This window comes from Eubalaena glacialis, chromosome 20 (assembly GCF_028564815.1).
Source record: "Eubalaena glacialis isolate mEubGla1 chromosome 20, mEubGla1.1.hap2.+ XY, whole genome shotgun sequence".
Taxonomy (NCBI): Eukaryota; Metazoa; Chordata; class Mammalia; order Artiodactyla; family Balaenidae; genus Eubalaena; species Eubalaena glacialis.
The window spans coordinates 3,676,349-3,702,067 of NC_083735.1; the positions used below are offsets into that span (position 1 = coordinate 3,676,349).

General features: G+C 34.3%; 1 long non-coding RNA gene across 1 annotated transcript in view; it reads left to right on the plus strand.

Moving 5' to 3' along the window:
* The first annotated feature begins 20,777 nt into the window (after nucleotides 1-20,777).
* Nucleotides 20,778-25,719, plus strand: part of LOC133081247 (uncharacterized) — a 256,157-nt gene continuing 251,215 nt past the window's right edge. Inside the window, exon 1 of the long non-coding RNA XR_009698770.1 lies at nucleotides 20,778-20,881. This is a non-coding gene — a long non-coding RNA (uncharacterized LOC133081247). The remainder of the gene's footprint in view (nucleotides 20,882-25,719) is intronic.

The following is a 25,719-nucleotide window of genomic DNA, read 5'->3' on the forward strand; positions in this document are numbered from 1 at the left end:
GGGGAGGCTGATTATAGAAGATAAATTATAGCATATGATATTGTGTGTTTCATGCAAAATGGCGATAATTCAGACATCAGATGACATAACCATGAGCTGTTGTAGTTAAGAAAGGATCTAACAAGGGTGGGCATAGCGGATTATTAGGGTGTTACAGGATTTAGAAAGGGGATCAATACATTTTACCTTTACATTTAAAACTACACATTCTAGTCTGTCTACAACAGATCTGTAGGGAAAAAGAAGAGATCATGGTCATTGTATTAGTCAGATAAATTAGCTTACATGATTATGGAGGTTGGCAATTTCAAAATGGGTAAGGTGGGCTGACAGACTGGAGAGCCAAGAGAGCTGGTGGTGTGGTTCAAGTCCAAAGGCCGTCTGCTCGGGGGAATCCCCTCTTTCTTGGGCGAGGTCAGGCTTTCATTCTATTCAGGCCTTCCACTGATTGAATGAGGCCCACCCATATCTTGGAGGGCAACCTGCTTTACTCAAAATCCACTGATTTAAATGTTAATCTTATCCAAAAAACCTTGAGAGAAACATCCAGAATAATGTTTGAGTACACGTCTTGGCACCAAGGCCCAGCCAGATCGATGCATAAAATTACCATCATAGCTATCATTGCAGTGATATAGTATAATACCTTTAAAATGGGATATGCGTATACTTAGGATGTAAAAGGGGATGGGAATTTTTATGGGAATAACTTTCCAGATCCTGAACTTCCTCATTTACTCTTTCTTCAAAGTGATCTGTCTGAGAATAAATCTGCGATCTACCCCTTCTTCTTTTTACCTTTCTTTTATTTAATAATAGTCTCTACTCCACTTGGAAGACCAAGTTTAGCAAAAATATAGAGAATAGATATATCCAATATTTAATATGCTAGAAATTACATCATTTATAACTACTACTAATATTAAATATCTCTCCCAATGTAAGCATTGATGTCAAAGTTTTTTAGATGTCAAATTTCAGGGTTTATGTGAGTCAAAAATATAGATACATATTTTGATATATAGATATATAGCTATTGATAGCTTTGATAATGTGAGTTTTTACTATGATATTGCCATTAGTGCTTTAAAAATATCTATCACTCTTTTTACTGCTGATAACAACCATATGTATGCTCGGTATTCTAGAGATAATATAATGTATAAAAGCTGAACTATTGTTAAAATTTGCAAAAATGAAGAAAATAATGGCTCTGGTTTTTAACCAAGGGTGATTTGTTTCCCAGCAAGGGACATTTGGTAACATCTAGAGAATTTTTGGTTTTCACATTCGGGGAGAGTGTGCTACTGGCATCTAGTGCGTAGGAGTCATGGATGCTGCCAAACATGCTACAATATGTAGGAAAACCTTAAACACAAAGAACTACTTGGCACAGAATATCAAGAGTGTCCCTATTGAAAATAACTGAGAAAATCTGAAATATGGAACATTTTCATAAAAGCTTTACAGAAGAAATATATGCATTGCATAATATCAGTCATCAGGAAGATGCAAATTAAAATCATGAGATACCATTCCTCATCTGTTAGAATGGATAGAACGAAAGACAGAAAATACCCAATGTATTGGGTATAGATGAGGATGTAGAGCACCTGGAAATCTCATACATCACTGATTAAAAAATAAAATGGTATGACTACTTTGAAGAACTCTTTTTGTGATTTCTTAGAAACCTAAATAAAATCTATCCCATGACTCAGTAACACACCTATGTGTTTAAAATGAAAATGTCCCAACAACAAGAAATGTAAACAATGTTCACAGTAGTTTTATTGAAGATAGTCAGGACCTGAAAACAGCCCAGTGTGCACTAACTGAGAACAGCTGAGCACACTGTGTTATCTCCACACAAATGGCGCTCAGAGGGAGAGTGCACGCTGCTCACATACTCTTTCCTGGTAGTCACATCTATTGTGCAGACATAATTCATTTGCCCGTGCAATGACATTGACAAATATAAAAAAAAAAAAAATACTATGTTGAGAAAAAAGAAAAAAAGACACCAAAATACCTTTCGTATAACTCCACTTACATGAATTTTTTGAGAAGGTAAATCTGATCAATGGTTATAGAAATCAGAAAGTGGTTGCCGTTGAAATGGAGAGGGAGATTGAAAAGAAGCTCAAGGGAATTTTTTAGGATGATAGATAGCTTGTTTTGGGTGGTTCTTACATGAGTGTCTATGATTGTGAATATTGTAAACTTAAAAATGAAAATGGTATAATAATCACTAAAAACTTAAGGTCCGTACATTTAATTTTATGTAAATTTTATTTTCATTGAAATATATAACACATCACTCACACTCTCCTGCTATGCAAAAATTTCCCTACACCTTTAAGTAGTCCTGGAACCTTCTGAAGATGAGTCAGAGATCCCTAGTAAGAAGTTCTTTGTAATTAATACATGGATTAACAATTTAAAGCAAGGCTTGGTGTTAAAACAACAAAGGAAAAGATATACATAAATACTATAATAAAGTAATTTTTTTTTTCTAATAGAGAGTGTGGAGGAATGTTAGGAAATGAGCATTGCCAAAATTCCTAGGTTTCATTTGATGAATCAAATATTAAAACTAGGAAAAACAGCACTTCCGGAAACTAGGAAGTTACATTTTATCCATATGCACAAACTCTCAAGAAAATCATCAGAAGAATGCAGATGGAACTAAGCTGCAAGAAAGAAGTATCTTCAGAAATAGATATATTTTCCAATGTAAAGCGAGAAGACTTCAATCTTTTAGATAAGAGTTGATATTAAGGGCAGGAAAGAAGGATTAGATGTCACAACTTACTTCATGTTAAGTAGTTACAGAAGTTAATTCCAGAAACCGAGGGAACACTCAGTATTAGTCCAGCCAATACAGCAGAAATCAGCAAGGTTTTGGATGAAATACACTGTAAGTTGTTAAAAAAGGAGACCTTGGGCTTCCCTGGTAGCGCAGTGGTTGAGAATCTGCCTGCCAATGCAGGGGACACGGGTTCGAGCCCTGGTCTGGGAAGATCCCACATGCCACGGAGCAACTAGGCCCGTGAGCCACAACTACTGAGCCTGCGCGTCTGGAGCCTGTGCTCCGCAACAAGAGAGGCCGCAAGAGTGAGAGGCCCGCGCACCGCAATGAAGAGTGGCACCCACTCGCTGCAACTGGAGAAAGCCCTTGCACAGAAACGAAGACCCAACACAGCCAAAAATAAATAAATAAATTAATTAATTAATTTAAAAAAAAAAAAGGAGACCTTGAGTGACTCTTCTAACACCATTGAAAGACAGGATCAAGAACAGGGGAGAAGTGACCATGAAGCAGTGTTTAACATGCATTGGAAATATTTGAAATGAGATCATTAAAAAACAGTCTAGGGGACATGTGGTAACTATACCAAACGAACAATCAAAAAAAAAAAAAATCAGAAATGTAATCAAACACAATAGGAAGCAACACCCCAAAGGACATTGAGGGTAGCAATGGTTTGTATCTTGCCTGAAAGCCTGTTAAAAAGTTGGCCTCTGGAAAAAAATCACTCAAAGAAAGAGAAGAAATGAGAAACAGATAAGAAAACCAAAATGAGTGACAGAAACTTTTTAGTAGAATACTATTCTGGATTTCTGGCTCTTGTTGATGACTTAAAAAAAACACCTATCAGTCCTTCTTATGTTCCAGATATCTATTAGAGTGATTAAGAAATGTAAAAAAAAGAAGAAAAAACATCCAGTGCCAGAAACTATGGAAGCATTATATTTACATGACAGACTCTAGTATATATATATGTAAAGCTGTAATGAGACTAACTAGATAAATACGTTTATATTTATCTCTTTAGAAGATAAAGCAATTCTGGAAAGTAATTTGAAGAGATTCTTTGTGAACCCATGAATCCAATTCAGAGCAGAGTAGCAGAGTAGCATATCCTTTCATTATTTCTTATAAAGGAGTCATAGAGTACCTGCCATGAACTGGTCACTTACAGGCTCATGCAAATAAAAATACATCCATCCATACTTGTTTCCAGTCTTTTACAAACTGAATAACTAAATATTTTAAAGCACTAACTCATATCAGTCCTATCATAGGCTTCCTTTCCTTCAACCACTTAATCATCTCCTACATGACCTATTTCAGGTGATTCAGTATTCTGCAAAAGACATCAGAGAAATATTGACCTTGGACATCACCACAAAAAAAAAAAAATACAAACCTTATCAGATATTCTTTTTTTTAAATTTACTTTATTGAAGTATAGTTGATTTACAATGTTGTGTTAATTTCTGCTGTATAGCAAAGTGATTCAGTTATACATGTATATATACATTCTTTTTCATATTCTTTTCCAGTATGGTTTCTCACAGGATGTTGAATATAGTTCCCTCTGCTATACAGTAGGACCCTGTTGTTTATCCATTCTGTATATAATAGTTTGCATCTACTAATCCCAAACTCCTGATCCATCCCTCCCCTACCCCCCAGCCCCCTTGGCAACCACAAGTCTGTTCTTTATGTTCCTTATCAGATATTCTTGACTACTTTTCAAGCAATTAAAGCACAAGGAATTTATCTTTGAGTGTATACTAACCAATTAAGACAACTTCACCCAGTATCAAAGTAGAAGATTATACCCATAATCTTCTGTCTTAAACAGAGGGTCTCCAGAAGACTTCTAGAAATAGTCTACAGAAGCAAACTACAGACCAAATCTTTGGAATATGCATGAGGTAACCAGTATTTGCTAAATGCCATTGGGACAAGAGATTCTTAGATGCCTAGAACCATGTTTGTAATACCCTCTTTACATACATTTCCACTTTATCCCGTCAGCTATATTTTTCCTCTGCCCACCTTTAAGGCTACATCTAAGATGCCCCCTTACTACTACTACTAACTTGCCTAGATCTAGGTTTTACCAGGGACAATCTATAAATGCTTTCCCTAACTAATTTTAGTATATTCAATTTATGTAATTTTGCATATGCTAATGCCTACAAAATACAAATGAACTAACAAATTCAGGTTGTATCTGTTCTAACTGTTCAAGCATAGGAAAACAATGAAAATAATATAAAGGGTATATCAGACCACCTTAGCTATACTGATACTCTTTTGAACATAAAGGAAATGATCCTTGGGATGAAATAGGTAAATAAATGTTCTAAGGGTGTAGCAGTGATTGTTTTTTTTTCAAGAAAACTGCCAGAGACAGTATACTTAGAACTCCACTAAAATTGGTTACATCTCTTGCACATTTCCTAATTTCTTTTTTTATGTGGGAATCATTCCTTTTTTTTTTTCTTTTTTCTTTTTCTTAATACCAATCTAGGAACAAGTCTTATTTTTCTGTGGGATAAAGAGTTAGACAATTACAAGTATATGACTCTCCAACTTTCTCAGAGGACAGTCTTCTTGAAGAGATGGAAGGGACAAAATTCTTTTCTGGTAATATAACTAATACTTTTTAGAACAGACTCCTAAAGATGGTTATCCTACCCATTGGAATAAACAATACAAGGTGGTAATCAAAAAATGTGTTCCTCACTTTACCTGATAAATAAAATAGCGTATTTCCTGGTGGCATAGCCTACCAATTTAATTCCTTAGCTTAAGTAATTACAGATGAAAGAATAGCCTCGGATTTTCTTTTGGCCAAGCAGCAGGAAGTCTGCACTATTGTTAGACTTCATGCACCTAAATAAATACCACAATTAATATGGGAAGTCTATATCAGTACTAATGAAGAGGCAGCCCTGCTAAACTTCATCTAATTTAAAGAAAGGAATGTATGTAATTAAGAGAAAATATAGACTTAGGGAGTCATTGACACTTGTTTTCTTGATCAAGCCTGAAAAATCTTATAATAATTTGTTATACTTGCATGTTTCATGTCCCTTTGATGTGTTATCCGGAGCCTTGATGCTTTTGTGCAGCCACTGTCCCTACATGATTCAGTAAGTCATTCAAAGAAAAAAACCAGTGTGCAATCATGCTGATTGGCGCTCACGTTGATCATCAGATTTTTACAAACCTTTATCTTCCGGTAGCATCAGCAGCACCGGCGAGCTTCTAGGCACTTCCTGGGAACAGCACCTGCACTTCTGGCTTAGAAGGACAAAAGCGGGGGACTGAGGATAAAAAGCTTCTGACCGAGGAGGGAAGGACTCATCTTTCTCAGAAACTAATAACATCTAACCACTAGAGCTGTGTGGAAGTAGTTCTAAATGATCCATGACAATTCGGCGTCAGTAGGCGCGCTTCTGAGAGCCAGCCAATAACAACCTTACGCTTTCAGGATAAGAACCTTTCAGGCTTCTGAAAGTCAGCCAATCCATAAAGCATCGCTCCAGTTTACATACTTTTGAAATCTTTGAAGTTCATACTTCCAAACAATCATTTGTCCTGTATACAATCGTTTGTCCACTTTGTTCAAACACTGCCTGTGTGTCTTACAGCTTTCCCTTCATTATTGATTAATATTGTAAATTCAGCTTTCTTTTTTCTCTTCCTTCCCTTCCTTCCTCCCTCCCTCCCTCCCATCCTTCCTTCCTTTTTCTCCTTCATAATGAAGTTTGACCTCTTTATTTATCATCCATATTTAACTGTGCAACTTAGTTCATATCAATTTGTAGCCCCAAAATACAAAGGTGAAAATATGTTACCTATTCCTTTATTTTATATACCCTATATTTTTACATAAGTGATAAACAAATGTAGTAGTTACACAGTATAATGCATGCATGATATTTTGTTTTACTTTCATAAATCAAAGAAATGTACATCTTGATTCTGTTTTAAAAAAGAGCTATAAGTCAGCAGTCTTGTGACTGTCAAAGAGAGTCAGCAGTGCAGACAATACAAAAGTAAGGCTGTGTTTCATTTTGTCAACATTGGCTATTAGAAATTTAGAGAAAATATTGAGAAAGAAAGGAAAAATTCATCATGGCATTGACCTATTTTAACATCTGATTGATATCTCATTAATAGCTATTTCTTCCATTTCCAGATTTTCTCAGAGAATGTATCTTTTTTCCTTAAATGATAGTATTCACCACAAAAATGAAGAGCTATGTATGAAATGTTTGAAAGCAGAGAAATGCTTTAGGGGGTTGGGAGAAAAAAGAATATCTGGCAAGGACTTTGTTCATGTAATGTGTTTGCAAGTCGAAGTATATCAAAGGAAATAGAATCTCATGATCTTACTCTAGAGAGATGCCAGCTACTAGGGAAGAAAACACTTACGGGCTTTAGCAAAACTCACAGTATAGGTCAGTTAAATGCAAACTGTAAAACACAAAGGTTGATTTTAATCCACTTTGCTTGCTTGGAAGAAAGCTTTAAGCCTTTCAAAATTCAGAGAGGCTCATAAATTGAGAGCTAGCTAAAATCCTATTAAACCAAAGAGGGATTATGTAGATTAATAAAAGGGTTTTTTTTGGTTTGTTTGTTTTAGTATAATATTCTCTGAACCAGTCTTGATTATTGGTGTCTTCCCATTGAGTCCTTTTTTGAAACTAGTATTCATACAGTCCTTATAAATGAGGGAGATTGCTAGTTAATACTTTTTAGTGACAAATTTTACCAGGAATGAGGTCATTAAAAATATTTTGCTTATAGCAGTATGTGATAGAAGAACATATTAAGATTAAAAATTAAGTGTGCAAAAATAGCTGCATAAGCTAGATCCACCAGAGCGTTGCATTTGCATGCAGGATGGGAAATTTTGCCAGGTTTATTTAAATTTCTTGATTTTGTTGCTGTAGTTCCCCGCCCTTCCCCCTACCCCCCCCAAATTGGTCAAAAGGTAGATCGATAGATAGACAGACAGACATAGATGTATGTATATAGATATCTATCTCTGTCCATCTATATACTTGATATCTTATTTGTTTGAGTAAACTTGAAAACTTTTATTAATGATACATTGACAGTTCTTAAAGAGATTTTTAGTTCTTCAAAAACTTATATGACTTGAGCTTTAGAAAAGGATAAGGGCTAATGAATGCAGGGTATGTATATACAGTTAGCCCTTGAACAATGTGAGGGTTAGGGGCACCGACCTCTGTGCAGTGGAAAATCCACTTGTACCTTTCCAGTCCATTTTCCAGATCCAGGGTTCCATATCCCCAGATTCAACTAACTGTTGATCATACAGTTCTGTAGTATTTACTATTGAAAAATATCTGCACCTAAGTGGACTCGGGCAATTCAAACCCAGGTTGTTCAAGGGTCACCTGTGTCTAGTTTTTTCACCTAATATTTCTTTAAATCTAAGATAGCTACTTAAAATGGAAAATTAGTGTTTTGATTCTTATTAGGATACATAATTAGAAGGTGTTGTCTATTTATTTAATTACTACTTATGAGTCCCTGAGATGTTTCAGGGATGGTGCGATGCACTGTGAATGAAGAAGGACTCTGCCCTTGGGCCATCCACTGAGGGAAGTTGGTCATTGATTTCTTTATGTATGTCCAGACCCTTATTTATGTAATGAATAAAGATACAGAAATCTAGCAGGCAGAAGTAAGTATCCATACAGACATAGACACAGAGTAGAAAATAATTAGAAAAGTATAAATGTATAGATAAAGGCATAAAATGTAGATACAATTAAATATTTTAAATTAAGTCAGTATTTAAAAGTGAGTAAGGCTCTTCTCTTAATTCCATTCCTGGGTTGTATTATTCCTAAAAAGGAACATGATTAAAGGCTTGTTTTAAAATATCTCCAAAAAAGACAGGGTTATTTAAAAAAATTGGCTGGGTAGTCCAAATGGGGAAAAATGGTAGAAAGAAATACCTTAGAGGACAGTTTTGTTGTACAACATTTGGCCTTAAATAAATGCATGGACCTGCTACTGAAAATGTATTACATATGTCAAAGGAACAGTAATTAAACTGCTCCCTCTAAGCCTTTCTGATAGGCCATTTTCAGAATGAATGGCTGAGGCTGAGAAAGGGCACTTGGCATTTAAGATCCCTACCTTTAGGGTATTATTCTCCCTGATTTTTCCATTCAACATGATTTCTTTTTTCCCTTTCATGACAACTTAGAAGAAAGTTTTCTGCTATTTAGCAAAAGATGACTTTAGAGCCACATAGAAATTGTAAATTGTTCTTATAGTATATGTAATTAATTTGGTCATTAAAGAGAAATGATTAATGATGAGGATACATATATATACTAAAGAAAGATGACAGATTTAACAGGTTGTCATGGTAAAAATGGCAAATTTTACAGTTTGGCATTGACTAATGGAAATTAATATATATACCACAGTGATTGTCACAAAATAGTTGAAAATTATCATCTATTTAAAGTTGTTTTTTGTGTATGTATGATATATATAAATATAGTTTGTGATCACGACCTGCAATTTCTTTTTGAGAACAAGTTATTCGTGAAGCAAATCCTTACTAATATTTAAAAGAAACTGATAAAAGTTGAACTGTTCTTTATTAAAAGTAATTATTAATCACTTTCAAAACTCTTGCTTATAAAAATTAAATTTAATTGATATTTTCCACATACTCTCATGAGTTTCTCTTCATTGTGTCTCAACACACATCATACAAGTGTATAGCACACATACTAACTTGCTGCACTAAAAGTAACATTTTTGTTTAACATTTGTGCTGGTACCTCTTTCTTATTCCCAAATCTACTAGCAATAACTGGAAAAGGAAAGGAAGCAGACTAATTCCGAATTAAGTACTAAACCTCATCATTTCAACCTGTATATACTCCTGCCACATTTTATTTTTTAAAATCCTGTCACTGTCTTTTCATTCCTATCTTAACATGTTTTGTATTTTATTTCAATTTTTGGAACTGTTGTCAGTCTACTTGTATCTTTTTGTATCCTTTTTCTTCCTATGTGTTTACAAGTTGTAAACCAAACTTAAAAAATTAGTCATAAGAATATAGTTCACACTGGCCAGAGTCTTAACAATTAATCACACAAGCCTTCCTTCTATTTTTTTTAACATTCTCTGATTCTTATATTCATTTATTCACTTTTAAATTTTACAAATATTTATTAAGAACTTATTGTGTGCTAATCACCTTTCTTCTCATTAGGAAAACAAAGATAGTTAATAGCCTCTGTCCTCGAAGCACTAAAAATATGAGAAATAGAGAAACAAGATAACAATTACAAGGTGAGAAATCAATGATGGCAATAATGAAGCAATGGAAAAGGACTCCTAAATAAGTTAGTAATAAGGAAAGGGTGTGAATGTCTGGAAAAGACTTAGAGAAGCTTACATTCAGTCTGAAGCTTAATAGATGCTTGGTGAGTATAAATATATAAGGGAAAGGGTAAGAACCATCATTTCCCCAAAGAGAAGGAATGAGTAAAAGAAAGGAGGCCCCAAATGTATATACCATTCCATGAATATTTTAGGGGAGGATGAATTAATAATGAGAAATAAACCTCTTGGTAATTGACTAATATCTATATGTGTGCTGCTTCCTGAAATTCCAGTAAAACCACTAGTTTAATTAGTGGATGTGAAACCAAACAAATATAATAGACTTAATTTTGACAGTTCTCAGTTTCTGTATGCTAAATGTCTTCATCCAAGGAATTCTCCTGCCATATCATATCATAAAATATATAATATTCTAAAAGATAGACTAGATGAAGTTATAGGTGATATTAACCGTACGTAAAGGTATAGAATTATCAGAAATGACCTCAAAATCATCACCCTGATTTGTAATATGGAAAAGCTTGATTTAACAAACATTACTAAAATCATTATTTTAACGTAAGATTTTTCAAAGGACATACCTACCTATTATGGATAAACACATGGAGGGGCCATTTGGTTGTTGCAGAGTATCTAGATGACTATTTATAGATGACTATTATATCTTAAGAACCAAGTTATTAAGAAGTTATGAATTAGTAGAGCCAAAACTTAAGACAGCCTCGTTCCAAAACCCACGTGATCTTTTGTTACTCAAATTGCATTACTTAAGCCTAGAAGAGTAGTTTTTTCAATACGTTCGTAAGTGAGTTGGGGTTGGTAGGAAGAAGAAGTTCCTACAATGAAATAATATGCAGTGTCTCGATATATAAAACAGACAAAGTTTGTACTCCTACCCTTGAAACAAGATTGTAAACTGCTTTTCATGAATCATGATATAACCTTTATTGTCCATGATGAAGAATCTGAAATTCACAAACAGGTATTGTCATCATCATTTTAAATTTTTTAAAAGATATTACCACGGAAAATGTGACATTGTAAGTTACCATTTTTTAGTAATTTGCTCCTTGATATAGCAAATAAATAAAATGAAACAACATACACACAATGATAATTTAAAAAATACTTTGTTAAATAATAGTGACTCAAATTTTATGTTTCAGTAATTATCAGCTACAACTGATTTAATGAAAAAATGTTATCAATTATTAATACTTCATATTATAAACTCTCAAATCATTTATAGTATGCATGCTGTTTCTTTGCTTATGTAGGGCAATAATTCTGTTTCTTTCCTTTATTTGTCAAAAGCTCACAACACATCGTAATTTGGCTCATTATTTTTTAGGGAATGTTTCCTAAATGTTTATAGTGTTTAATTATCAACTGATTCTTGAGTGCAAGGACAAAATTCCATTATTTAATCTTAGAGTTAAACACTTAAACATGAGAATATGTAGCTAAAGTTCCCCCAATAAGCTGAAATAATTCAACAGTGGTTACTGATTTTAATATAATTACTTTAACATGTAGTCATAGTTTTTTAATAGGCAGTACTAGCCAGTTATCCTGATAACTTTATGTAGCAGGTAGTTGTTGAAAGAAATTTCAAAAAGGAGAGAACTGAAGTTATAATTATTGACTTCTAATGATTTATAATGTAATTGAAGATACTGCAAATGGAGTTTATTTGGAAATCACTGTATATATTAATCTACATTGTAGATTTTTCTTTAATAGGACACTTAAAGTGTTGTTCCCTTTCTTAGTAAACAAGAGAGATGCTAACAGAAAAATAGTCTTGCCTTAAATATTTGTCTGTAATCTGACGTGAATGGTATCAATTAAGGTTCATACCATAAGTGTGATTTTTCTATTTTATGTAATTTTAAAGAAATAAGTCATTGAATAGTTAAACATGATTTGAATTATATAAAATCACATATTTAAGAAAAGACATTTAAGTGGCAGTTTTAAAACTGATGAACCCATACAGAGAATATATTCTTCATTTATTGAGCCTTAATAAAAGTAATACTTGTCCTGGCATCTTATTCACATGCTTTAATTAGAATATCACTTTGTGATTTATATCACAGAGTAAATATTTGGTTATAATAAAAAATCCAACTCAACTTTAAGCAGGGAAGGAGAATTTATTAACCAGACACTGATATCTCATGATACCCAAGGACAGAAATATATCTATATCTTAAAAACCACTGGAACTAGGAACAAGAATGTCAGGATGACTTGGCCTCTCGGTCTCTTTTTCTTTTCTTTTTATTCTCTTTTTCTTTTGTTTTCATTCTCTTCTTTTTCTGTTTTAGTTTTTGCTTTCTTTCATCTGTTAGTAAGGATGGTTTTATCCACATAACAAGAATCATACCCATGGATATATTTCAAATAAAATCATAATCTATCCCTTAATAGTATCTAAAAATCCCAAGCATTTTTTGAACTTAATATAAATGTGGAATGTCAAATCAATAGGGACATGTAGATTAATTAATACATATTTGCAGATTGAACATTTGTTCAAAAGTACAGGTGGATTCATATCTACCATATTACATTCAAATACAACTAATTCCATTTGTGATTTATTTTAATGGACAGTATGAAGCACAAAAACGTTTTAACATTTTCCAAAGTGTTACCCAATAAGTAATTTATTGGATAATGGTACTTTCTCTAAACATGCCAACTCCATGAATACAAACCTAGGGTCTGTTTCTATTTTTTTCTTGTGTTAATATGATATTCTTTTACCAGGAGTTAGGAAATTCTTCAGAATCAGATAAAGTATTAAAATAACTATTTTTAAATATGTTATAGCTGTTCACATAAAACAGTTTTTCGAATAGCTCAGCAATGTATTATTAAATTTCAAATGAACAAAATACCTTTATAAATTTTACTTCAAAAGATAAAATTATAAATTTCAATAAGAGAGGACTATCATAATCAAATACGGTGCTTTTAAAATTACCAATTCATCTGTTAGAAGATATGTAATATATTGCACTATTAGTTTATTTTGGCTTTACCTGTTCACCTTATTTTCAGGAAGGATGTTTGCCTTTAGGCAATACCAGTTACCTTTTTCATGATGTTCATTAAGTTATTCAAAGTTCCCAATGTTTACTAGACAGGGATTTCTTCAAGGCACAGCATCCATTTAACCCTAGTTCCTAACACAGTGTTGGGAACATAGAAGATATAAAATGACCCTATGGTTCTCAAAGGATAGCATGTTTTATCTCTCTCAGTTAAAGACTTTAAGCTCTGAATTGGGCGATTGGGATTGACATGTATACACTGATGTGTATAAAATTGATGACTAATAAGAACCTGCAGTATAAACAAACAAAACAACTAATACTAAACTTTCATTGGGTTATTTGTATGGAAATATGTTAATATAAATGTTTCAGACATTACATGAAATTTCTAAAAATCTTATATGTTCTGGTATAATGTTATAAGTCATAATCCTAGTTATTACTTTAAAATGTATATCTCAGAAATAACTAATTTTCTTGTCAACTGCATTATTATGAACTTTCATCAAATCTTTAACCGTGGTCATTTTTAAATCTTTTGTCATTTACAGACAGTTCTGGGTGTACTCTGATGCTTTTGTAAATATGTTCCTATAAAAGGGTTTCATCTTCAGGAAATTCATGGAAAAGACTCTGACAAGTACAGGTTTCTGGTACCTGACTGTACTGCTGAACTGAATGAATAAGCATTTTCAGAACTCTAATGAAAAACTGATGAGCTCATAAAAGTGCTAACAAAAGATCAAGATGAAAAAAAAAATTAATTACATGGGACTGAGTGAACTGATGAGGATGAGTATAATTTTTGTGACTTTCTGTTTGAATTTAAAAAAAGAAAAAATCCCACAAGGACTCAGAGGCAAAGAATATAGAAATCAATTTTCACTGCAAAGTAAAGGAGCTGTTACAGTGGAGGATTACTGGACTGAATGTCAATATTATGACATAGTATGAGTGTGTTTCATGTTTGGTAAATGCAATCATTGTTGCTTTTGTTGTGGTCATCCATGTACAATGCTTGGTGTCAGTCTATTTATCTCTTGTAAAAATAAAATACAGTGTGTGTGTGGAAAAAAAAAAAAAAGACTTTAAGCTCTTAGGAAGTGGCGAGTAATGTGAATAGTGGATTAGAATCATTCAGTCATACTTCCCTCCTTTTTAGCCAAATGACACTCAGATGTTCTACCTTCAGTTTGCATCAGAGCTTTAATGGGTTGAAAATCATGGCACATACCGAATGTGTTCAATGTACATTTGTTTTTGCTTCAAAATAGAGGATATTTAGAAAAAATGTATTTGTTCTGTTTATTTTAAAATTTGTTTTTAATTTCATTTTTCAACTTTACCCTCTAGTCAGAGAATGATGCCAGAGTATCTTTTTTTTTAAAATTAGGCTTAATTTATTGCCTATTTTGTAACATTAGTAATGTTATTTGTTATTAAATAGTATTCTGTTACTGCCTCGCAAAAGCTGTGTATCTCTGCAGTTAATATTGGCTATTTAATGGGACACTACTATATTCTGATTCTTATTTAGTTATATTATAAAATGACTATATTTTGTTTCTTTTTTCTTATTTGATCTACAAATATCAAGAATACCAGTTTGTTTCCATCTAAATTCATGTTCTTGCCAACTTATCCTTATATCTCTAGCAGTTCTATTTTGATACTAAATTACTTAGTGGATAAAAGTTCAAAACCATTGAAGTTTCATATGGCTTCATTTTGTCTTGCAATTTTACCAACGTTCTTTTGTTTGGTGTTTGCCTTTTGTACTATTTCCTAAATCTTAACAACTCATTAGAATCAACTAGGAATTGGAAATAAGAAAAACTTGGAAGCCTAGGTTGTGTCACAGACTAAGGCCAATTAAATTAGTGTTTCTGGGAAAGGGGTCAGGGATTACCTTGTTTTCAGAGGTCCACAGATAAATCTAATATTTAGTATTGTGAGGTTCGCTGTCCTGATATATGCTTGCTCTTCCTCTTCTTGTAGCACATTTTGCTTAATTGTGTCTCATGAGGGGAACATAAGTGTTCTCAGAACTTATTTTAAGATATTTTCTATTTTATTGAGGAGGCAAATTTATTAGTTAAGTTTGGACCTGCTAATTACATCTGAGTTTAAAAAAAAAAACAACTTTGTTTTGGATCTCTTTTTTTTTTTCTCTTTTATTTTTATCCTTTCATACTTTCATGAGTGAAAAGCAAATCTAGAAGTGAGTAGGCACAATCATCGTTTGGTGATCCGGTTCAGTTCCTTGTATTGGACCCCAGTGTCTGAGAGTCTGCTTCAGTAGGTCTAAGCTGGGGCCCAGACCTGTAACTTATCAAACAATTGTGGTGACCCTGATAAAGATGCTGATCTAAAATGACCAGCATTAGTGAAAGGGATACGGTATCTCCTCTCACCCCGTTTAATCAGAACTCCAAACTTGCAGCAGTTAGCTCTGAAAGAGAAACCTCAAAGGGAAGGCACTGCGCCCAGAAAGTTGCTCTCTCCACCTTTGGCCAGTCTCACTTCTGGCTCAGTTACTTCCACTCCATGAAGATTGCTCAGAAACACTCTGGATGCAGTTGTTTTCCCCCTAGAGAAGATTAGAACATTTGGAGCAATCAACATCATTTATTAAACATTAAGAAAAGAACACCAATGATATGCATACAGGCTGTATAAAACCGTAAGAGCAATGGTAATATGCTTCTTATCCCATACTTTGCCGTTTGCTCTCTTTGACCCAGCACACGTTGACTATGAGCGTTCTGTCTTGTATGTATTTAGGCCAGATCCATTCCCAGACTCTTCGAAGTATCTTTGTTTTTGGAGGTAAGATTGCTAGCACAGTGACCTGCAAGGTATATGAGTGTAAGAAAATGTGCTATTCGAGGAGTGGACTACCCCAGAGTAAATCCTCTGTCAACAACACTTCCTTCCCGAATCTTATGATTTTCAAAATAGAATTCACTGTTTATATTATATATAGTTCCAGAATTACGTTTTCAACATTTTCTAGTCAAAACGGTATTACATTTGTGTTTTATAGAACTAAAATGCTTCTATTTTAACTGAAATTCATATGTGGTCTTTAGTTACTGTGTAACAAAATAAGAAATAAATTTCCTTCACCTTTTTTCTAGTCTATTAAATATTATCAATGGATACAGAGAGACTGATACCTTAGTTCTACCACTAAGAAACTGATTAGGTAGGTGCTGGGTATATAGTTGTGAAAATAATACAATTTTGCCTTTGTTGTATTTAAAATCCAAATAAAGCAGTTACTATGAAACTACAAATTATGTTCATATGTAAGCCTACAGTACAGGGTTTTAGAAGAGAAATAAATTTTATATTTGGTTAGGGGCAGCATAGAGAAAGCCTGGCTGAGGAAGTGTTATTTAAAATTTATGGGTGTTACACCTGAAACTAATATAATATGGTAAATCAACTCTACTTAATTAATTGCAAACAGTGTATCAGAGTGATGATCAGTAGGAATTAGCCTGTGAACCCATGCTGGGTAATAGAGGGGTTGAGGGAGAAGGAAAAGAACTTTCTCCATAGAAGGAGCAGCCCGTAGTGACATACTGATTAGACTGTTGATTATCAGGAGATGCTACGTGGGGGAGGAAGATTTCTGTGTGATGCGTTGCTCCAGGGTTGCTTTTCTGACAGGCAAGGCCGCTCACTGAGGTTCACGTTACTTTAGAACAGCAAAGGTGATGAGTCCTCTTGCCTCACGATCCACTCAGAGTCTGCACTTACATTCACACACTCATAAACAGTGATGATCAGAGTTGCTGTCATCCCTCCCTCCCCTCAAGCACAGAAGGAGTGTACGATTTATCCCAGACGTCTCAAGTGTACCTGGAGGCAGCCCCTCCTCCTCATCTGCTCCTTAGACCCAGTCATTCCACCCAGCTGCAGCCCAGTCTGTCTAGGAAGCTGGTCAGGGACGTTCCAGGCCTGCACCCAGGAGCTTCTGCTGCCTGCTCTTCATCTCCCGGGGTTTGGTGGCAATCTGGGACAGTATAGTTCAGGCAGTCTCCAGCCTCTCCCTACTGGCTTCCTTCGTGTCCTCTGAGGTGAAATATCCTTCCCTTCCGGGAAGTGGCCACGGAAGCATTTGCTCACTGCTAAATAGCCACACTCAAGGGGAGGCTTAGAGAGGGCTTCATGCCCATCATTATGCCCACATCCCCCATTAGCACAGAGTATAAATGAAAGCAGTGTGCCTGCTCCTTAAACATAGTGTCAAGACAGGCCCCCCACACCTCCCAATCACTGTGCCGCAATCAGCGCTTCTCCATTGTCGGTGCTCTTGATGCTTCAGTAACGAGCCACCTCTGGAATGTAGGGCCCACCAAGGGTAGAGGAAGAACTTTATCCCTAAAAAAAAAAAAAAAAAAAAAAAAACCTAATTTTTTTATATTATTAATAAAAATACACACATTTCTGATTTGGGGGGCGTTAATCTATATATTTATAACTCTGAGATACTTGTGTTGGCACTACTTAATCAAAATGTGATTTTTTTATCTAATTAAAAATTCTTGTAAAATAATAATGACAGAATGACTTTGGAGATTAGAAGAAGTATTTACACTGCTGTTAATTTTCAAAAGAGAATTTAGTAAATAGTGTCCTTGATGTAAGTGCGTGCCAGAGGGATATTGATTTTTTCTGTTAATTATGTCTACTACAAGCACAGAGTATTCAAGACTCTTTCTCTTCATTCTTTGAAATATGTGTGTGTGTATATATGTGTGTGTGTCTATATATATATATATGTATATACTGTGCCATCTCAAAAAAATGGAGAAACTATCACTTGTCATAACTAGTGTTGAAATTAATCTCTGCTGTGATTCTTAATTTGTAGGATTTATAGGGGTCAGTGCTGGTATTATAACTTAAGAGGGTTCCCTTTTACCTTTCTTTCAAGAAATAGGTTGGAAAAATTGCAGTCTTCTCAATTGTTATGAAAATTATTTAAAAAACTGATTAAAATAAAATCCCCCCAAAATTAGAAAACCCAATAAATGAATCCCTTCATTCTTCATGACAAATTATACTTTTCTATAATGACATACTATTTTTTGCCTGAAAACAGAATTTGTAATTATGTTTATTAGATAAAGATAAAGAGAGCCTTAGTATATTCTACAGGGTGGTCATCATCCTTGTTCTATAAAACATGTTTATTAGTGAGTTGACCTAATGATAAAATGTGCAGCGATATTGTGGTGGGGAGTGAACAAAATATGTTGCATCAAATGATTCAAGAAAGATGGGATAAATCTAATAATATCAAATTTAATGGAAATGAGGTCAAATTATCCATCTTATTTCCAAGAAAACCAAATGATATTAGGAAAGTCAGAAGAGAGAATACATAACTTAGCATGAAAATCAGGAAGAAACAATTATAAAATAAGTAAATATTATGTTCGAAATTAGTAAGAAAAATGGCAATAATACCAGAAAGATCATTTAATTTAAACTGTACTAATAGGAGTAGATTCAAGTCAAGAATGAGATGATGATCCTCAGGATGATAATGGAATATGATCTGTAACTCTATCGCTAGTCCCCATGTTAGGATGGCCTGCTGAATTCTTCTGGTCCCCTAGGGCAGTATCTAATTGAGGTTGTTAAGAGATAACATTCCACCTGCAGCAAGTTTAACATGAGGACACCAGGCTTATCACATCACGTGTTTTATTTTTCCTGTGCCCTGTGTACTGTGTACAGCCTATTAAAAAGCAAGCGCCTTATAGTAAGTAGTTCATGACATCTAACACAAATTTCCCTGCAGTATGGCCTTGGTGTTTCCCATCTTTTCATCTTTAATCAGGGATTTAAAAGCAAGATTAACGAGACACTGTCTTATCTCCCACTTGTAAAATTTTTAAAAAGTGAGACCATCCGGGTTAAACATTTCTCCCAGTGTCTGATGCTTCCAGTCTGTGCAGTGATCATCGTCCTGATAGTGACAGCTAGAGTGAAAGATAGAAGGGGTGATTACAGTTGTCACACCGTCCTATGTCTACTCCTTCCTTTTGGTGTTTGCCATTTCTTATTTCACAGGGATCTGAATGCTTTGACTGTCCACTGCTTTCTGCTAAAATTTGACCATTAGTACATGCATGATGTAATGCCAGATTTTGAGATCTTGACTTTCAGAATTAGCCTCTCAAGCTAGAATTTAAATAATATAATTCATCACAATGTGCTCCATATATAAAATTTGTAATTCTAGCAATATGGCTGGATCCATCTGTAACATGGTAATTCTATGCACTTGTCTGTTTTTTTGTTTTTTTGTTTTTCCTGTCCCCTGTCCTGCTGAGATTTAAATGACTAGAAACAGAGGCTTCACTCGCTTGGTGCTCTTGTGAACAGTGACATTAATCCCTTGTGCATCATCCACATGCTGACTTTCCCACACAGGTGTTGGCCCATCAGTTCCCACACCTGCAGAGGTACTCCAAGCCTTGGTGTGATCAGCTGCAGTTTACCCTCATGCTGTGTCATGCATAGCAGCCCCTGAGTCAGGCACTACAGCTTGGCCTTCACCACCTATATAATCTGAAGGAGCCACCAAAAATTCTGCATCATCAGTTGCTTCATGAAACACCAAAAGAGTGGCGAAGACACTGGGATCACACTACCTGGCCTATTAACAAAGTGCACAGACAGTCCCATCCTAAAAATTCTGCAGTTTGTTTGTCAGCATCTCGAGTGAGGCATTTAGCTACCTCCACCCCAGGTTACTTGCCCTCAGAGGTCAGGGTCATACAGGGTGGCCATAGGTGCAAACTCTTCATAGCAGAACAGTGAATCTTCTCTTCTAGGCCTGATGCAGGTCTGCCTCTCTATTTCCCAGCCCTGGGTTTCTCCTCTCCTTTCCCCTGAATGGAAGCTAGCTAGATAGGTTTCTTTTCCTGCATTTCCTCAAAATGCCCCTTGCTAGCTCTCCCGATGGCTGGCTCCCTTACTTCTTTCAGCATTTTGTAACAATCCTGGCTTCCTGGTGAGATCTGCCATGAGCATCACATACACAATGGTAGTCCACTCCCCACCTTATCCCCTATCTCAGTAACACTTTTCCACATCACACTTATAACCTATTATATAACCTACTTGTTTATTTTGCTTGTTACTTGTATCTCCACACTGGGATATAAACTCTAAAAGGATAGATAATATTGTTTTGTTTTGTTTAGCGCCAATTCCCCACTATTTAGTAAAGAGCTCAATAATTACTGAATAAATGAATTCAAAGTAACAGCCCCACATGTAGACCACAAGATTTTTCTTATCAATCAGCAAACTATAGTAAACATTCTAGGGCAGAATAGATATGGGTTCCATAATGTCATTGTTCATTATGGCACTTTTATTATTATGGCACTTAAATTGTTTCTAAGTTGTTACTAATTATTTTATTATTGTTTTATCATTGAATATAGGATACGTATCCCAGTATCACTTATGAGCATATCTGGAGTTCAACAGTCAAAGTGATCAATGGGAGGGAATGGCCAGAAAAGTTGCTACTTTTTATACCAGGCAATGGCTGCGTTCAAGGTAACTTGCTACTAAATCTCACTATGACACTGTATCTCAATATTTAAGGTATGTTTGCATATCTCAATATTTAAGGTATGTTTGTATCACTGGACCAATTGCAAGGTAGGTTATGGCCTACTACAATTTACTTTTAGGGAAACTATAGACTATCCACATGTTCTATACATTGACTGTAATATGATACATAGCAAATACAGATTAGTATAATATGAACATGAAGTTGATAATGCTAAATACTATTTACTATTAGTAAATTTACTAAAACATTTTTTAAAAGTAACAGTAGTAGCAGTTGGATACATTTTATCCCTGGAATAGTCGATAATTTAAAGCTGGTAAAATAAACAGCAACCATAAATTAAACAATTTTTGCAATCTCAAAAGATATCAAAAAACCAAATAAAATAATCACCTTACTTACACCACAAGCACCTTAAATCCAATCAGAAACTAAACTAAGGTTAAAATGTTATTTTTTGTCCAGTGGAATTAATTTATTATATTACAAGGTGGAAAGACTATTTATTCTACAAATTTTATTTCTTCCAATGTTAAATATAAGTAATTGGTAACTGCAATGAAAAATAATTGTATTGTAATATTTTTAAAATGGCAAATTATTTTAATCATCCATCAATATATCAATAAGCAATATCAGTATATTAATAAGCAAAAATGTACACATTTTTACAAAATAAAAAGAAAGTACAATTTTATGTGTGTTATTAAGGCATATTAAAAGCTAAATGACTGAAAACAAATCATACAGACAGATTTTTCAGTAAAATAAGCATAACTTTTACACAGAACCTTGTATATATTACTTGACAGTATAATAATTGTCATATAAAAGTCAGGGGTACAAAGCAGCCCATTTGTATAATTTGTCAGGTAGGTAGTTAGCTAATTGAAAAACTATCAATTTACTTTTTTAGTTCAAGACATACACTTAAATAAATACAAGATGAAAACTGTTAAATGAAAAACAACACACAAATAAACAAAGATAGTTTTAGAAATTGAAATGTCAACATTTGAGTGTGAATGATGCTAACAGAATGGATGGGTCACCCTATATTGGTATTTCTCTTGAGGCATTTAATCATTTGCTAGAAGAATGAGGTCAAGAATCCAAGCAAAAATTGGCTGATTCACTGTGTCAAAGAACTGAAAGGTTAGAATTCATGGTTACAAAGTCAGTGAGGGATTGAGAGACTAAAAATCTATAGGAGACACTACTTGAGTTCAAGACACAGTGTGAAGCTACAGTAATCAAGACAGTGTGGTATGGCAACAACAACAACAAGGGAAAAAAAGATAAATAGATCAGTGGAACAGAAGAGAGAAGTCAGAATAACCCCCAATACAGTCAACTGATCTCTGACAAAGGAGCAAAGGCAATACAATGGAGCAGAGATAGACTTTTAACAAATGGAACAACTGTGCATCCACATACAAAAGAATGAATCGAGATACAGACCTTACACCCTTCACAGAAATAAACTCAAAATGGATCATAGACCTAAATGTAAAACATGAAACTAAAGACTTCTGGATGATAACATAAGAGAAGGCCTTGGGTATAGTGATGCATTTTTAGATACAATACCAAAGACATGATTCTAGAAATAAATAATTGATAAGCTGGATTTCATTAAAATTTTTAAAAGTCTGCTTTGCAAAAGACAATGTCAAGAGAATCAGAAGGCAATTCACAGACCGGGAGAAAATATCTGCAAAAGACACATCTAATGCAAGACCGTTATCCAGAATATACAAAGAACTCTTAAAACTCAATAATAAGGAAACAGAAAGAACCTGTTAAAAAAATTGACCAAAGACCTTTACAGGCACCTCATCAAAGAAGACATACAGATGGCAAAAAAGCATATGAAAAGATGCTCCTCATCTTATGTCATCAGGGGAATACATATTAAAACAACAATAAAATACCACCACACACGTATTAGAATGGCCAGCTTGCAGAACGGACAACACCAAATGCTGGTGAAGATGTGGAGCAACAGGAACTCTCATTTATTGCTGGTGGAAATGCAAAATGACATAGCCATTTTGGAAGACCGGCAGTTTCTCACAAAATCAAACATACTTTTACCCCCATGATCCGGTAATTGTGCTCATTGGTAGTTACTGAAGGAGTTTAAGTCTTATGTCCACACAGAACCCACACATGGATGTTTATAGCAGCCTTCTTCATAATTGCCAAAAATTGGAAGCAACCAAGATGTCCTTTGGTAGGTAAATGAATAAATAAACTGTGGTACATTCAGACAATGTAGTATTATTTAACACTAAAAAAATGAGCTCTAAACCCATGAAAAACATGGGGGAACCTAAATTGCCTGTTACTAAGTGAAATAAGTCAATCTGAGAAGGCTACAAACTGTATGATTCCAACTGTATGACTTTCTGGAAAAGGTGAAATTATGGAGACAATAAAAAGATCAGTGGTTTCCTCGGGTGGGAGGAGAGAGGAAGATGAATAGGCAGAGCACAGAGGTTTCTTTAGGGCAGTGAAATTACTCTGTATGATATCATAATAATGGAAATATGTCATTATACATTTGTATAAACCCATAGACTATACAACGGCAAGAATGAACCCTAAGATGAGCTATCGTCTTTGGATAATTATGATGTGTTGATGTAGGCTCATCCTTGGTAAAAAACAAACAAACAGAACATTCTGATGAGTGATGTTGATAGTGGGAGCATATGTGGGGCAGAGGGTATGTGGGAAATCTTTGTACCTTCCTCAATTTTGTTGTAAACCTAAAATTGCTATTAAAATGAAGCCTTTATGAAAAAGTCCTACAGGAAAATGTACTGCAGAATGGCAAACCCAATTTTTTCTGCCACTTTTACTCTTGAGGCATTTACCAATTTCTAAGCTGTGCTTCACAAGAGACCAGCCAACTGGTCAGTTCAGACAGTGGTCTTAAGTGAGGAGATTGGGAAATTAACCAGTCTCAAAGGAGTAAGGAGAAAGGTAGAGAGTTCAGGAACTGCCAAAAAGGAGGTTTTCTCAAAAAAGGTTTTTGTTTGAGATCCCAGAATAGCTTCACACTCTCAGCAAAGGCAAATAAAAATAATATAGATCTTAGAATGATTGAACCAAGCATTAAATTAACTCCATGAAAGACTGGATGAAGTGACATTTTTCTTCTCAAATTGGCTGACTGGAGATATATATCTAGATCAAGATAATTTTATCCGAAGTCTCTTAACTATTTTCATACTTAATGCCCAGCCTTAAAACAAAATTACTAGACATGTTTGGAGATAAGATCAAATAATAGAAAACCAGTGGAAAAGATACGAAAAAGATACTAGAAACAGACACGAGGATGCATATATTGTCGTTACCAGACACAGTGTTAAAATCACTAATGTGTTTAAACTTGTAGATGAGAGATGGAGGAATTCCATGCAGAAGTGAAATCTCCATATGTAATATAACCAAATAAATTTTTATAAATCAGAAACTGCTTGATATGTCAGATGACTCTGATGAAAGCGTGTTAAAGGCAAACATTTTAATGTTAAAAATCCATAATTTGTTTGTGAGCAGGTAATATGCAAGCAAAAAGAGAAAAAATTATAGTGAAATAAAATGTAAAAATTAATCCAAAAGAAGTTAAGTAAGGAAGAAAAATAAAATACAAAAGTAAAGAATGGGTAGTGGTGCCAGATACAGTCCCATAATATATTGTTAGATTTAAGTCTATAAATAACAGTGATCATAAAAGTAAGTGGGCTGAATTGTCTAGTTATGATGTAAAAAGTATCACACGAGATGCTTTTTGCCTGAGAAACATCTAAAGAATAAGGACCCAGAATGAATGGAAGAATATATATTAGGTAATGTTCAATTTTTAGAAAATCCTTGTATAGTGTTAGGCACATCAGACAATACAAATTGGACAGCAAAAATCACAACATGGGATAAAGTTTTCACTATAAAATTCAAAATATTTTACTTATCAAGATGATATGTAATTCTAAACTCGTACAAAACACAAAATCGGAAATATGCTTAGACTGACACAAGCAGGGAAACTGGCCTCAGGCTTGCACTTTTGAGGACCCTTCTCTGGCCTTTCTCCAGTGATGCCCTTTTCCCAAATGGGTGAAGAGTCCACTGGGCATAAAGGAAAGTTTTCCTTTATTGAACCTCATTAAATTGAATAATACTATTGGTATTAAAAACACACAACACAACATGTATTTTTTAAAATGTTATGTAATTAGGATAAAGCTATAAAGCAAAGCAATGAATCGCAAAATTCAGAATCACTCTGGGGTGAGAGAGGGAATTATGATCAAGGCACACAGCGGACCGCAGACTCCATTTAGTGTTTTCTTTCTTAGGTTTCTCAGTGTGTGCACAGGTATTCATTTTATGGTTCTTCTTTAAAGGGTGTGTGTAGTTTATACCATCTTTTGTATGTATGATTATTTCACAAAAAGACAATATTAAAAGAAGAAAAAGAAATTTGAAAATAAGTATGTAGATTACACAGAATAACTAACAAAAACTATGAAAATAATTGAGTTCAGAAGAAATGTTCTGAAGTAAAATACACTGCAATTCTGAGTAAGTAAAATGTAAGGTGATTTTCAAATAAACAACAAAATAAGGAATGTTGGATTGCTCTTCATGTTGTTCGGGCTTCTTACATTTAGGAGCATAATCAGGAGTCTTCTATGTACACTTCCTTAGGTTATAAAACATTACTTAGGTGTTTAATTTCTTTGATTTGCCCAAGTGTATTGCTTATAAGATAGTTTGCCAAAATTTTAATGATAGCAGT